At 26.2% G+C, this 16,392-nt stretch overlaps 1 protein-coding gene across 5 annotated transcripts in view; it reads left to right on the top strand.

Moving 5' to 3' along the window:
* LOC112687249 (apoptosis-stimulating of p53 protein 2) overlaps positions 1-16,392 on the top strand; it is a 126,168-nt gene that overhangs the window by 31,152 nt on the left and 78,624 nt on the right. The gene's annotated exons all lie outside the window — the stretch shown is intronic.

Here is a 16,392-nt window from a genome sequence, read left to right as displayed (position 1 = left end):
CGACTTCAAATTTTTTACATGCTAAATTTTATCTACACATGTCATGTATGTTCGGTAAAGTTGGACAAACTGTAATTTGTATGGTTCTTATTTTTTGTTAAGGTTTTATTTAAATATTAATTGATTTTGGATGAATTTACCATGGAACAAAAATATATTTTAGTTCTGAGTTTGTTTTTCTAAATTGTTTAAAAACAAATTAATACCTATCTTATATAATAAAAAATGAATTGATAGTCTAATTCAGTGGTTTTCAACCTTTTTAACAATGCGGCACACTTCATCTTCAACAAAATTTTTGCGACAACCAATTCATATATTATGTGAACCATATTTTATATATATATATATATATATATATGTACCTATACTATTTACAGTCTACTCTATTAGAGGGTTATTTATTGTGAAATATATTAATACAATCGATCGATCGAGACGGCTGTGACGGGCATACTTACAATAAATAATATTATATGTATCTACGATTAGTTTGATCAGTTTTCATCTCGAATATCATTAATAAGCTGGTAAATACATATTTATAAAACAATTTATAGATTCATCGCGGCACATTTAAAGGGCGCTCGCGACACACCGGTTGGGAACCACTGGTCTAATTGTATGCGTTATTGTTACTTATTATTTTAATTATAGTTTAACATTTTTGAATTTACTTTTTACTACGATTATATTATTTTTGATATAATACATGCGTGTTGTAATATTAATTTATTCCAAATGTTTTCTTGTCATATTTAAATTTATTTTGGGGTAAATGTATTGTTTTATTGTATTATTTTGAGATTGAAAAATAAGTGCGTTACTATAGAACCGTAAGTAAAATAATAATTTCATCTGGACGTTTCACAGTTGACTTGTAAGACATGTTATACTAGACTAAGCGGATTAATTTATATATTATTGTGGTCTGGCTGGGGAGATAAAACACCGGTTTTATTCGATAAACGAATCGGCTTACCAATTGATTACTATAGAAGTTAGGGTGGTGCATTCACAGACAATCCAACACAGTGTTTGTGAACATTTTTGGAATTGCATCGTAAAGAGGCTAAATGTACAGGATTATCTTTCGCTTTATTCTTTATAAATAAGCTTTTGTTGTCGCTTATAAAATATATATATATATATATATTTATAGTATATACTATTGAAACTAGTAAGATATTCATGAATGAGAGAGTACGCGCTCATTTATCATTTATCGAAACTTTTTGTTAAACTCGTGATTATTTTTATATCTTATCATTATTGGTTTGTATAATAACAATGGTTGTGCCCAAAAGTATAATAGTGTTCGGTAGAGAAAAAATGTATGATCATACATTGTATTATTATATTTCATAACCGTGTTTGCGTATTGCATTCAATTTTGCATACATCTTTTAAATATAACGCATGCTGTGTTAATGAACTCTTATAAATATATTGTATAACTCAACGTTGTGTTATCCATAAGAATGTCGTTCGGCAGATCTAAAATAAGTGTACTATTATTATTAGGTATACATTATATTTATAGGCGAGCCGAGATTTCTGGTGTGTGCGTGTTTGGAGGAAGCCAAACATACGAAACGTGAACCTTCCCGCGCGTCCCACACATAGTAAAGGTATATTATATATGTATAATTCTTGTTCGAAGTGTACGCGTAGTATTGTATTACAATAGACAAATATGATGAACACATAGCAGGATGGTCTTAAAAACATACACTGGAATTCATGTCAGTGGCACGCCCAAAAATATCATATACTTCTGCTATTTTTCTCTTATTAGCTTTTGCTTCTACTAGTTTATACTAGTTATCAAAAAAAAAAAAAAAAATTATGTTTAAATATCTGATGGATTTCGAGAGAAACGTCTTTTTTTTTAGTTTTTATGCCGATTACATTTGTATAGTAATATACGTATATAATTTATCCACAGTTATTACGACCTGAATCAGAAAAAAGTATATGGTGATGAAAAGATTTTTGTGAGATTAAAGTTCTTATAAAATCTAAGTAAATTGTTTTTGCTGTTTGATTCGGTGTTCGTTATATTTTGAAGTTTTTATTTTAGTTGGCGTTCATGATATGTTGACGAGGAATAAATTTGATAGTTTTCTGAATAATTGAAATTTTATGAGTTAATACATATAATATTTACATATTTAAATACTGTATGTATATTTAAGCTTCAGAAGATAATCATATAAGTAAAGTTGGCCAAAGTATAATGTTTTACATATGATTTTTAATGGATACTCAAGGTTGTCTTATATTTGGTAGAAGTGCTTGTTACTGTTTAAGTAAGAAGAATGTGATGGTAAGAATACATCTGTAGTTATCTTGATTTAACGATATAAATGTGTAAATTGAGGATTTTCGATCTTATTTAATAATCAAATAAATATTAGTATTTTTTAAAGCTGGCTTTGCAATTTTAAAAATTTTGGTACACACTCATTTGAGTCCTTGTGATATAGTTTTAGATTTATAGAGGAATGAGAATATGAATGTAAGTATGAAATTTTTTTCGACATACATAGTATTCTCTGTATAATATTGTATTATAAATCAACAATCATTGTCATAATGATTGTCAGTTACAATTACAATTAATGAAACTTTTACTGACGTAGATGAGAGTGTATTCGTATATTACAGTATTTAAAAAATCGATATCACTAATGACTACAACGGTATAATCGCTTTCGATTTGGAATACGTATTGTGTATTGATTAATTTTTTTTTTCGTACGCAAGTCTGAACTTTTTTATGATCAGATATTGATATGAAGTTGGTCAGATGGTTATGGGTTTTTATAGAATTTGCTGAGAAAAAAAAATGTTCAGTTAAATTATTATAATATTATTTGTAATATGTAATTTAATAGATTACATTAAATGCTATACATTTTCCTACCGCTTAAACTGTACGTAAAGCACTTTTACTCTAAGGCCGTTTGCACATAATCCGATATTATCGGTGATTTTGTCGGATACATCAATAAAACGTTATTTTAAATCAATCATTTGCATACTAGTTCCGATCCGATAAAATGTTTGATTTATTTCACCGATATCGTTGTGCATGTCGGACAAACGACTAAAATCGGATGATACTTTATCGGTCCGGTTTTAATAATTACTAAAAAAAAAAATGGTTAGTTTGCACACTCTTCGATATTTATTGGAATAATGAAATAAAATGTAGTTTTAATTCATCGCATGCATCAAGTAGACGTATTCAATATTTTTTGAGTAAGAAAGTGTTGTAAATTTTGAAAAATGAGTTACTTTCCCTATGATATGCCGCTCCGATTGAATTAGTGGAATCAAGGCCATGGCTTTGGGATAAAACGATAAATGAGTATACAAAAATCTAAAAAAAAAACCATGGGAATTTGTTTAACGTGTAATACAGCTAAGAGAGCGATTTTCTTTTTATAATTCATTTTTAATTGTTAAACACTAGAAATAGTAAGAAATTAGTAATAGATATAAGCGTAATAATTTGATTTTTATTATTTTATCGATAATTTTGACTAATGTGCAAAATAGATCCGAATTATTACCGTCACCGATAATATCGTCCGATGTTATCGGATTGTGTGTAAACGGCCTAAATCATATTCTTTTGCATCGAAATGTACAAATTACTAAACTATAAGATATTTGAATGAAATCGATAAGGGAAAACAAAAACAAATAAATATTTTTAGAAACTTGATAAATAACTCTCCATGTCCTTGTCAAATGGCTCAAGAAATCTTTGATAAAGTTTTTGGTTGAAAGCGTTTAGTCTGTATCAGATAAGATATAATTATTCATTTGCTGTTATGTTTATGGTGATATTACAAAATTTTATATTAATTTTTTTTACTTTGGAACACGATTTAAGCCATTAACCCCTGTTATCTTTTCGATATTTTGAGTTGTTATTATTACTTATTACTAATAATTATTTAAGTATAATATATGCATAATTCCGAATAAATTTAAAGTAGATATTTTATATTCTTTTAAAATATAACGGATAAAAGTAAAAACGGGTGATTCTCCTTGGTTTCTCTTAGGTCGGGTAAGATATAGAGATAGGTTCTGTGTTGATATTTTAATTTTTAAACCGTTGTACTATTGTTCAGAAAAAATGGTTCTGTGTGATAGAAGTTCAGTTCATATTTCTAAAGATGATTGATATAGAGTTTTATAAATAACTGTATCATTCTTCGAAAAATAGCTAAGAAAACAGAACATTTTCAAATATTTAAAAATAGTTTAGAAAATATACGAAATGTTTTAAAATATACTATCCATTGCTAACAGTGATATAATCATTCAGTTACAATTTCAAGTGTCTATTACAATTATTTTAATATGGTGCAGGATTTGCATAATGGTAGATTTTTAACATTTTCTATAGTCTGGCTATTTAAAATTAATTTGGCGTCACTGCAGTCTCTCACATTACGTTTGAAGTTAAAATCAAAAATAAAACCAATGCCCATTTTTATTATAGTTGAGTAGTGGCCATTAAGTGGTTAAAGTTAAAGTTCGGTAATTTGAACTCAGTGGTTGTTGACATAGAAGTCGACCGAAAATGGATAGGAGTTTTAAGATAATTGGTCCACTCAGATTAATTTCTGGGGATTAAAATAGTTACCGAGGCCTGATTAATAAAAGAGTCTATATTTGTATGCTGACTATTCTACTGTGTCCGTTATAAAGAATACAAAAAGTGTTCAAATTTTTATTTTATATTAATTTATTTGTTCCTTTTGAATTCGAAAAATGTATGGTATTACGTATATATTGTAATTGGTACACGCCTATTTTGTTGACTTTTTACTGTAGCCCTGTGTATTAAAATAACATTTATTTATGCTCATATATTTTTTTTTCATTGTGTTGCCTCAGTTGATGATAGTTATAGTTATAAATATTCGTGGGTTTAATGAGAAATATTTCGATAATATCCTGATCTCTTGGCTGTATAGTCAGATATTCAAAGTGCATATGTATATAGAAATCCGTAAAAGAGAAACTAGAATTTAATTAAAACTCATATCAAGCAGTGTTTCAATGGTGGAGAGTGGTACGTGCTGCCAGATAGGGTTGGAAGATATTTTGCGCATTCCAAAATTTGTAATTTGGAGGAGAAGGACAGTATAGCCAGGAAGAATGCAAAATGTAAACAGGGATGCAAAGAAAAAAAACAATTATGAATACAATAAACGTTGAAAATATTACATTGGTTTAATATTAACATAATTGATAGTATTTTAAGGGAGATCATTATTGTAATTTTGTTGGGAAATATTAATTTATATTTATATGTATGTTAAATTAAAACATAAGTTTTTCATTGAAATAATTTCAATGTTATGAAATAAAAAACTTATTATAAGTGTAAATCATTGGTATTAATACTATAATTTTTATATCTTGGTGTATTTTATGTGCGTTTGCTTGAATTCCAATTTTATATAAGCCTTTTTAATTATTTTTAATTATAGTAGTATGATTTAATTTGTAAGCATCTTAAAAAAATATAATTTTTCACTAATTCACAAGAGTTATATAAATTTAAGATTCTAAGTAAAACGAGGAGGTTATTGATAGGAAATTATATCTAGTTGGAATTTGGGAGGAGGGAAGTAGTAATTTTTTATATTTCTAAACTATTTTCCAGTTAGTTGAAATAAATGGGAAAAAATGATAAAAGTCTAACGGTTCACTGGTTTTTATTATTAGTTATTCCCAAATTATAACTGTAAAAAAATTATTATTTTGACCGTTTATTATTATTTACTTATAATCTAAAATTATAAGTTTAATTTTTTTTTGTAATCTAAAGTCATGCATAGTTTGAACCGTTAAGGGGATTAAAAGCCATGATTTTCTTTCTCTTTCTATCATACGCGCATTATAGGCATTTAGACGTTTTCTATTTTCAATGTACCGATTAATCTATTAAGGCAATAAGAATTTTGAAAACTGATTTGAATTTGTCGAAAAGACTTATTTAGATCGACTTTCTCACATTTTTTAAATTTTGTACTTAATATACCTAAAAATTAATTTTTGTTAATTTTTATGTTTCCAATTTATAAAATTTTGGAGACAAAATCAAAAAGTTGGAAGTCGATCTAAAGAAGCCTTTACGATGAATTTAAATTAGTTTTCAAAATTCTTATCGCATCAATCGATCGGTACGTTGGAAATAGAAAACATCGAAATATACGGTGCGTGTGATAGAAAGAGAAAGATAATCTTGCCTAGCAATCTCCCTAACTGTCAACCATTAATATTTGAAATTAATAAACAAAATAATTAATATTTTCGTATTTTCCATTGAATAATTAATAGATACGGTTGTATTATATTATTATAAAGTGCAAATCTTCGCTGAACGATTTTTTATCTAGAAGTATAAAGTTATTTTCATATTTATATGTGAATATTGTACCAATAGTATTTACGTATGCTTACAGTGTAGTATAGCTATAAAGATTTAATTTTTGTGAAATTTTTTTAGTTTTTACTTCTTTATTTATTTCGTTGGTAGTTAAAAATTATAATAAATATTAGGACCTAATGATCTAATTGTCTCACAAATTACTTATATTTAAATAATATTTCGGTTGGTTTATGTGTATTTGTTTTTACAATGAAGGTACCTATCTTAAGAAAAACATTTAAATTAATTAATTTGATGGTCCATATATTTTCATCTGAATTTTATTTTCTGTATGGTTTTTATTTGTTGTATTAATTATGTATTAAACGCGAGTAATATAATTGTTTTTAAAATCATTATTTTAATACTGATTATTATCAGTTATAAAAATCGGTGATATACGATTGTCCCTTTTAGTAAAACGATTGTGTACGTTTTTACGATTGCGTACGATTTCTCTATCTAGGCCTTAAAAACATTACGATTGCGTACGAAAATGAGTGTAACGTTGCCAACATGACTATTAAATTAAATGAAATTAAAAATAATAATAATATAATTTAAAAAAATCATTATTATAATATTATAGTCAATTAAAAACAATATAAGATATTTAGGCATAAAAAGTACAATAAAAATACACAATATATGTTTTAAATTAAAACCTTGGTATCGATAACCAGTCCCTAATAAAAAAATTAATATATTACCATCTATTTTAAATTGGTCGTATAGTTTTATTACATGGTTAATTTTTTGCATATCTTTAGATGGAATAGCTTTGGATATATTTTTTTGCGTAGTGAATATTTTTATATTGATTTCAGCCTGCATTTCTTTCAATGCCTCAAGCATAAACTATATTGGTGGATATTCGTTATAGAATTGAGCGTTAAAAGTTCTGTGGAAACTCTGGACCATTTGTGTTCTGACATTAAAATACGTAAAAATTACGGTATTAATAATGATCTAAATATTTTATAACACTTTATTTTTATGTATCAAAACATAAATTTTAAAGCTATATTGTATAAGAATACTTCAAAATTTTTCTTATAATTTATAAAACTGTGATACCTTTTATTTATTGAAGGTTCTCCAGCCCATATATTAGTTGGAAATATACAATTTGGTTGTATATAATTGTTGTATAAAAATTTATAAATTATATTGTTTATAAAAATTGTATAAAATATAGGCAATCGTTTCCTAAAATAAGTTATATTACACATTTTCACGATTTTGAACAACGGCAATATTGCACTAAGTATTGGTAGGTAGAATGTACGGAATCGTAATGTTGAAAAAGTCTATACGGAATCGTATCATACGCAATCGTAACGCACCCATAAAAATGTACATGTATGATATTATATTTTTTTGACTTAGATGTTATTTTTATGCTTTTTATAAATATTTGTTTAAAATTTGTTTCGAGTGATTTTAATGCAATGCTAGCGGGATCAATTTCAATATTATTTTTTTAAATAGACCTTTATTCAATATATTTATTCATTATACCTTAAGTTATATTTTTTCGTTTTCATCCATGGTATAAAAATGTTCATCTTATTAACATGTTTTATCTGTTAAAATATTGTATTATGATTGATTATCTATATCAAAAATGTATTTATTTGTAAACATTTAGTAACACTTCTTTATGAGAATTTATATTTTAAATTGATTTATTATGGTATCAAAAACAGATTTCAATATTAAATTGTCGTGTATTCGTTGTAATCTGTGTTAAGCTTTCTATTGTTTTAGACTTAGACCTTTCGAGAAAGACAGGATTAGTTTGACTTAAATAGCTAAAGTTTCACTTATAATTCAATTTGCTTTTGAAACATGACGTGTATTTTGAATAAGTAATTCGCAGCGTTATTATACTCGAGTGCTATTATTCAATATAAATTATTGTATATTTATTTTATGAGCGAAAATACAAATAATTAACACAATTTTTAACAATAGTGGAATATAATTATTTTTCAATTGAATATGTACATTTTAAAGTCATGTAAGTGATAAACATTATTGTTATTTACCGATTTAAAAATATCTATGTATGCAATTGTATCAACATATTATTGATTTATGTTTTGAGTCGATTGATAGCGAATATGAAAGTTATACTCGTATAAGATAAACAATCTAGTAATATTAGTATTTGCTACATAAAAATTTTATAATATTTCTGTATTTTGTAAATTATTTATTAAGCCTATGTATGTAGTAGTAGATATCACAGTGTTGATTTTCCATTACCCTTTTGTGCTAGTGAAAATAATTAAATATATAAATTAAACTTTTATGATTAAAATATTATTACTATTATTATACTATTATTTATAATAAAAATAAATTTAATTATAAACCCAATTGTCTTAAATATTAATATTTTAACGTTCATGAGCATCTATTTACTTATAAAAACTAGTTATAGTTGATAAGGTTATTTATCAATAATAATTTCATGCAATATCAGTGTTTTAACAGTTTATTTGTAAACATTAATTTAAAAGTTATTTCTAAATAAGTGTTTATTCTAATATTATTGTGAGAAAAAACCTTAAATATTTAATACTTAATAAATTCATATAAATAAATAACACTGAATTTTAGTTACATGATCATTATTACAATTTATGTTTGATTTAAGAAATCTATGATTATTTATATTCGCCTAATGGTAATGGCTTAAGAAATATGAAACATTATTGTGTAAATATTCTAAGAATTTAAGCCTTTGTTAATTTTTTCAATGTGAATGTAAATGTAGATTCTTCTTTATCTTAATTTATTTATTTTTTTATAATTTTGTGCGTGTTGAGTATCCGATGAGTTTATTATTTCCAATTCAATATAATTTTTCCACTATAAACGAAAAACAAGATTCTTTTAGATTACATATAATAGATTTTGAGATTTTTGTATGAGTAGAATTCTCGGTTTACCCAATTTACGACTTCTGATCAAATATTGAACACGGTCAGGGGTTGTTCTTAACGAATAAGGAAAAAAAGCTTATGACATAGACAATTGGTTTAGGGGTTGACGTCCTTGAAAGTGAAAAGTACAAGGGAGGGATGGAAGATAAATGATAATGATCATGGTACATTCATGCGGAAAATACAGTGCCTGGGATCAGCTATTGGGTTTTTTTTCCAATTGAGAGCACTAGAATTTTTCTGTTTTTATATGTTGGTCTGTTGAACCTTTTTCAAAAATAAATCCGATGAACACAATGGGTGCAAATTAGAAATTGGATGTATATAGGTCTTTTTTAGTGTCTTGGTATACATATATTAATAAAAAAAGTCGTGTCTTAAATAAAGTAATGCAATAATGGCTTTATACTTTTTAATCAATCAGCTCATTTATATTTATAATACTTCACTCGGGTATTTTTTTTCCACAGTTTATATAAACTTGTTAAAGAAAAAATATTGCAAGTTTTTTGGTATAGCAAATTGATATTTTTTAAATAAATTATTGGTTTTGAGAGTTATTTTATATAAGTTTTTTAAATTATGATAAAAAATGAATCCTTACATATGTTCATTGTAATTACGTAATAAAATAGTATTTTATTAATATGAATACTTATATCGTTTAAGATTAAAATATTTTGTTGTAATAACTATGTATAATTTGTGTTATTTTACTTCTTAAAATGTTACTAAAAATATTTTAAAAGTTTTCTTGATTAGTACGTAGTTATAATAATTACTGATACTTAAAATAAAAAAATAAATAAAATAAAATAAAATTAAGACAATTGAACAATTTTAAAAAGTTTATTTAAGTGGATATGTTTTAAGTGCATACAGAATTCTAAATTTTTAATTATTGTTATATCTTAAAAATGTTAATTAAATCGTGTGAAAGTATTCAAAATATCAAATGGTTATTAAATATTAAATGTGGCTATAATTATAACTAGTATATTAATTTTTTTTTTACCGATAATATGCATATTTTTATGGATTATTAATTTGTAAGACGTGTAAAATTTAATTTCTTGCATTTTATCTATAAATATTGAATTCATTTTTATATTATATTTATATTTCATATATTATTTAAATTTCGGTGTATAAAAATTCAGTTTAAAAAACATAATTGGTATTCGATGATTGAATGGGGAAAAATAGTGGTACTCAATTTTTAAAAAGGGATAAATAGAATAATACATGTTGTGTAACTGTAATATTTATGTATGTGAAGTTAGCCTTCCCCCCACTATGAAAAATACTTTCCAAAATAATTGTAACCTTATTTTCTTAATTTGTAACTATTTGTACCCAAGTTTTTAGAATTTGTAACCTCATATTTTTCAAACTACGGGTACTTTCTCAATGAGGGGCTAACTTCACGCAGCCCCCCCCCCCCCAATTCAACGAAATCGCCCAAAACAAATTGTAACTTATAAAATCCAATTTGTAACTATTTTTAACCAACTTTTTGAAATTTGTAACCTCTTCAATTTTGAGTAGTTATCGATTTCCCTATGGAGGGCTGCCCCCTCCAATTCAATGAAATCGTCCAAAACAAGTTGTAACTTATAAAATTCAATTTGTAACTATTTGTAACCAATTTTTTAGAATTTGTAACCTCGGCCCTTTCGAATAATCGTAAATTTCTCAACGAGAGTCAGGTTAATGCACGTACAGAAGCTGTTACACGTGTTTTCTGTTATGGTTTGTCTAAGATTCAATACTGTGAAATGAGTTTGAAGATTCTTCAAGATAAAGAAGATGGTTTAATTGTTCCAAATTCTAGACTAGATATTTATGTGCGTTTGTATATTGCCCATTTTTTTAAAATGATTGGTAGATGAAAATATTTTAATATAAGAAGTCAGGGAAAAATTAAAGAATTTTACGTTAGAGCCATAATTCTTTTTATAAAAATCAAAAACACTTAATTAATTTAAAACAATTTTAACTGCAATTTTAGTCATTGCATCTTCAAAATTTGATGGTAATATAGAAGGTACAAAATATTACACTTCGTCAGAAAAATGCGGGAAAAATATTTTAAAACAAATCGAAAATGTTGATTTCAAAGGAAATATAATTTCAGATGACAAAGAAGTTCCAGAAGAAAATGAAGAAAAATAATGTTACAAGTTTATAATATTCAAAGTCTTAGTAATATTTAAAATAATATAGATACATTTATTAAAAATATTAAAGAACGTGTAGCAGTTTTCTCCGATGCATGTTTGAATAGGTACTTTTTACCTGGTTTATGTGCTTCTTTTCTTCATATTATAAAAAAAATTTCTTCTCTGGACAAACATAACGGCTAGACACTACAAATCAAAATACGAAAATGCCACTTCAGCACCAGTCAAAGGATATTTTTCTCATGCCAAAAATTAATTGAGACAATTACTTAGGACCATAGACCGTTTTGTTAGTTCACATTTATTATCAATAAAAGGAGAATTGAAAATGGCCAGATCATTAAAAGTCAACAAAAATCAAGAATATAAATCAAAAAATGATATTAAATCAAGTAACAGTTCTGATATGATATATAGTAATTAAACAAATAGGGAAATTGATATAAATAGCAATGTAAGTAATAATTTTGAATTGGAATTTTATAGTGATGATGATATTTCTATCAATTCAGATTAATCTGATATCAATATAATGATAACAGATGAACTAATGGCACAAGAAAATTGGAGAAATAAAGCAGACCGACTTATCAAAATTAAAAAAGAGAAAAAAATTCCAAACGATTTTCGAAATGTACAAGTCCATATTCAATTATTCGCCAAGTACTAAATACTTCAGGATTATAATCAACTTCATTATTAATGATAATAAATGGAAATCTTTTACCAGCTCTTAAGTAAATAAAGAAAAAATTCTGATACTTAATTCGTGTGTTTTTGATTCACTTTTAGTAGCTATAACAGTAATCTACATTGATAACAAAAGGTATAAGTTGTATATTGATAATATTAAAATGAATCATTGTATAAAACGATGAAAATATATCCTCTTCGTGGAGTTACAAGCATAACTTATGATCAACTTGTTAATTTGCTGGTAAAAATTGAACTTTTTAAAATGTGACCAGTAGAATCTGAACCTCAATATTGGACGCAAATATCAATGTTATTGCTCTATGTAACAAGTTTTTTTCTGATATACCTAGCAGTATACAAATATTGGAATGCACCATTTGTACTGCAAAAACAGTATTTTATAATGCAACAATATTATTCAATGAATTGTTACATAGTAGTGGACGCTTAGAAGATGTAAATACATATTTAAATAAATATGTTACGGAAAAAAAATAAAATGGTGACCAAACTGCGAAAATATAAGTAGAAATTTTATAAGAGTACTGCAGGAACATATTATATTGGAAACAGATATTTTTAAGGATAATACGATAAATGAAAATAAAATCTTGGTCAATAATATACTATCATATACCAATCAAAGTTGTTTGTTGGAAAAGAAAGGTAAACAGTTAAATACTAAAAAGAACTATTCATATATATTTTAGGAGGTAATTTATTATATACTACTAAGTTTTCACTGCAGTCAATAATTTCATACATTGGAGATGTAGATATAAAAAACATGGGCCACTACGTATCACACCGTAAGCGAATTAAAGGTTATTGGGAAATACATAATAACTTGGTAAAAAAAAGAACAATATATAAGTGTACAGAATCCAAATATGTGAAACCAAATTTATTATTTTATAGAAAAATGTCAGATTAAGTATGTTAGATTTGTAAGCGTTATAAAATTGTATTAATTTTTTTCTCGAAATTTATTTTTTTATTTATTTTTGTGAGGTTCTAACAGGTATATATTTATTTTTAAAAATAATTTTAATTAATCATTTTAATAATTCAAAGAAATATTTACATTCATTTACTTTATAGTTTATTTTATATTATTGAATTAATAATGAATGTAGAGAGGCTTCTTATAATAAGATATGAGTGCTAACAATTTATTATATATGTTCATAAATTGAGTATGTTATAAAAACATTTTATTTAAGATTTTAGCCTAATCGAATAAAAATAAAAGTAAAATTCTAGTTAATTAAGACATACTTAATCAATTTAGATTTTTTTTTTTATTAAATATAGATATCTTTCTTCAACTTACGATATATTCTAGGCGAATTAATTTAATTGGGTGATATTATAAATTATAATCTTAACTTTTTTATAAAGATATCATCTTAGGGAAATCCATTGGGATTCAAAATTGATGAAGTTACAAATTCTAAAAACTTGGTTACAAATAATTACAAATTGGATTTTATAAGTTACAATTTGTTTTGGACGATTTCATTGTATTGGGAGGGGGGGCAGCCCCTTATTGAGAAATTTATAATTACTCGGAAGGGCCGATGTTACAAATTATAAAAAATTGGTTACAAATAGTTATAAATCAAGTTTTATAAATTACAACTTGTTTTGGACGATTTCATTGAATTGGGGGGGGGGGCAGCTCCCCATAGGAAAATCGATAACTACTCAAAATTGAAGAGGTTACAAATTTCAAAAACTTGGTTATAAATAGTTACAAATTAAGAAAATAAGAAAATAAGAAAAATAATAAAATACAATTATTTTGGAAGGCTATTTTTATATTTAGGGGGGGGGGGTGGCCAACTTCACATACGTGTAATATTTGTAATATTTTTCAGTTTTAAATTATTTTATTTATTCAAAATATTATGATATTGTAATGTATATACTAAGCAAATGTTTTATAAAAAAAAAAAATTTTCTCAAATGAAAGTAATCATATAAAACATGAAATTGTTATTCATAAACATTTTTAGTATCGAATAACATTATAAACGTTTTTATTTTACATAATTAAATCATATGATAAATTATATTACTGATATAATATATTCATATCAAACATTTTGATAGTAACTTAAACATTAACTGATTTTTTTTTCGAATTATTTAATCCATATCGGTAAATTATCGGAAGAGGAACAACTATAAAAAATTTAAATATGAAACCAATTATCTTTTGTGCCGTCAATATATAATATAATGATTTTCCCGATATATTATATCTAAATACATTAATTACATGGAGTATATATTCGGTTACAAGTTACAACTAATAATACTAATAATTTGTTGCAAATATCACCTTTGAGCCTAAATAACTGTGGAGATTTTTATACAAAGAACTGTTTTTGATTTATTTCTCAAGAATTCCATAAAGCTTGTAACCTCGTTTAAGTTTGTATACAGCAACACACACATCGATAATACGTGCATATTTCAAGCTGAATTCTTTTTTTGTTTGAATAATCATATGATTAATTGCACTGCGAATTAATGAATTCAAAGTTAAAAAGTAAGAATTCACTTAAATTATAAATAGTTCAACTCATCAAAACATCAGAGTATGAAACTACATCCACTAAAGGTGCGATTCAATGCGTTTTTACTAAAGCATCTTTGAAACGTACGTTAATCCATTTTTGTGAAAAATCTTCGTTTAAAGTAAATCCTTACTTTACTTAATTTTTTATATTCTTAATGACGCCAAACACATACATCTATAATATTAAAAAAATATAAAATATTTTTCCATACGTAGGTACCTCTTTTGATAATATTCAATGTGCAAATATTTATCTAGTGTAATTGTTACTGTAATAACAATTTGAACGTGCTTTTGATAAAGTAACGGAAAACTTTTTACGTATTACGAACATATATATGTATATTAGATTATTTTGATTTGAAATGAATGTTATTGATTCCGTACAGAAATTAGGAGGAATACTCGCTATGCTCGTTAAACATCAATTGACTGTGTGTTCTTTTCCTAACTGGCTCATAAAAAAAAAAACTACATCATCAAAAGCCTTTGGACCCGCGTACACATATTGTTATACTTTTGATTGGGTTGTAATTCAATATAAATAATTATGGTGAGTAAACACAAAATGTACAGTTTACTTTCCTTAACTACGGTTATTCGTAATCGAAACTGCGAGCTAATTCAAACTCGAGATATACGATTAATACGTGTGTATATATGTATATATATAAAGTTTCAAGTATGTTTAGATATATATATATATATATATATATATATACGTACACAAATATACGTGTCTCAAGAATCGTTGCGTACTCATAGGTATTTAACGAGCACGGTCAAAGACGTTTGGAAACATACGAATTTCTCTTTCATTCTCACTCCCATTTTAAGTATGGTCTACATACACAAACGTAAACACGCTGAAACAAAGTAGTGCACAGAAAAAGATGGATGTATTTTGAAGTGCACCTTGGTGGTCCGTCGTTGTCGAAGACTATCTTCTAAGATGGTAAGCAACAACGGGAAAGTATCCGTGAGATAGTGTCCTAGCTATCCTCATCAGCGCCTCGAGACAAAATATATATTTCGCCCTACCTAATATAAATTAGACTCTTCGATCTTTGACATTAAAACTTTACTGTGACCAAATTTATGTTTTTTATTTATTTTTTATATAAAATTAACCCAACCATACTTATATCACATTAAACATTTAATCTACCTGTACATTTAATAATTATATTAAAATAATTAAATAGATAAATAAAATTTATCATATATTATGTGCACCCCAAAAAATTTTGCTTTCCGTGACAACTGTTTCTGTTGCCCTTGCGGTAACTACGCCACTGCTGCGAGAAGTCTCGTTCCTACACGTTTCATGTACGCCTATACGCAGAGCCGGTATTTGTTGGTATAGACCATAAATGGTATACTGTGAGAGGCGCGCGCTGTGCAAAGTGCATTTTTATACGTTGTACGTGGGGATCAAGGAGAGCGGTGGTAGTTGACAGGTGCGTGGGTGGGCGGGCTGAGACAGTCGTCGGTAGGGGGAAGAGG

The sequence above is a fragment of the Sipha flava genome, unplaced genomic scaffold, assembly GCF_003268045.1.
Source record: "Sipha flava isolate LNK unplaced genomic scaffold, YSA_version1 338_pilon_pilon, whole genome shotgun sequence".
Taxonomy (NCBI): domain Eukaryota; kingdom Metazoa; phylum Arthropoda; class Insecta; order Hemiptera; family Aphididae; genus Sipha; species Sipha flava.
Note: the sequence above shows the minus strand (reverse complement) of the source record. Positions and strands in the feature narration are given on the sequence as shown.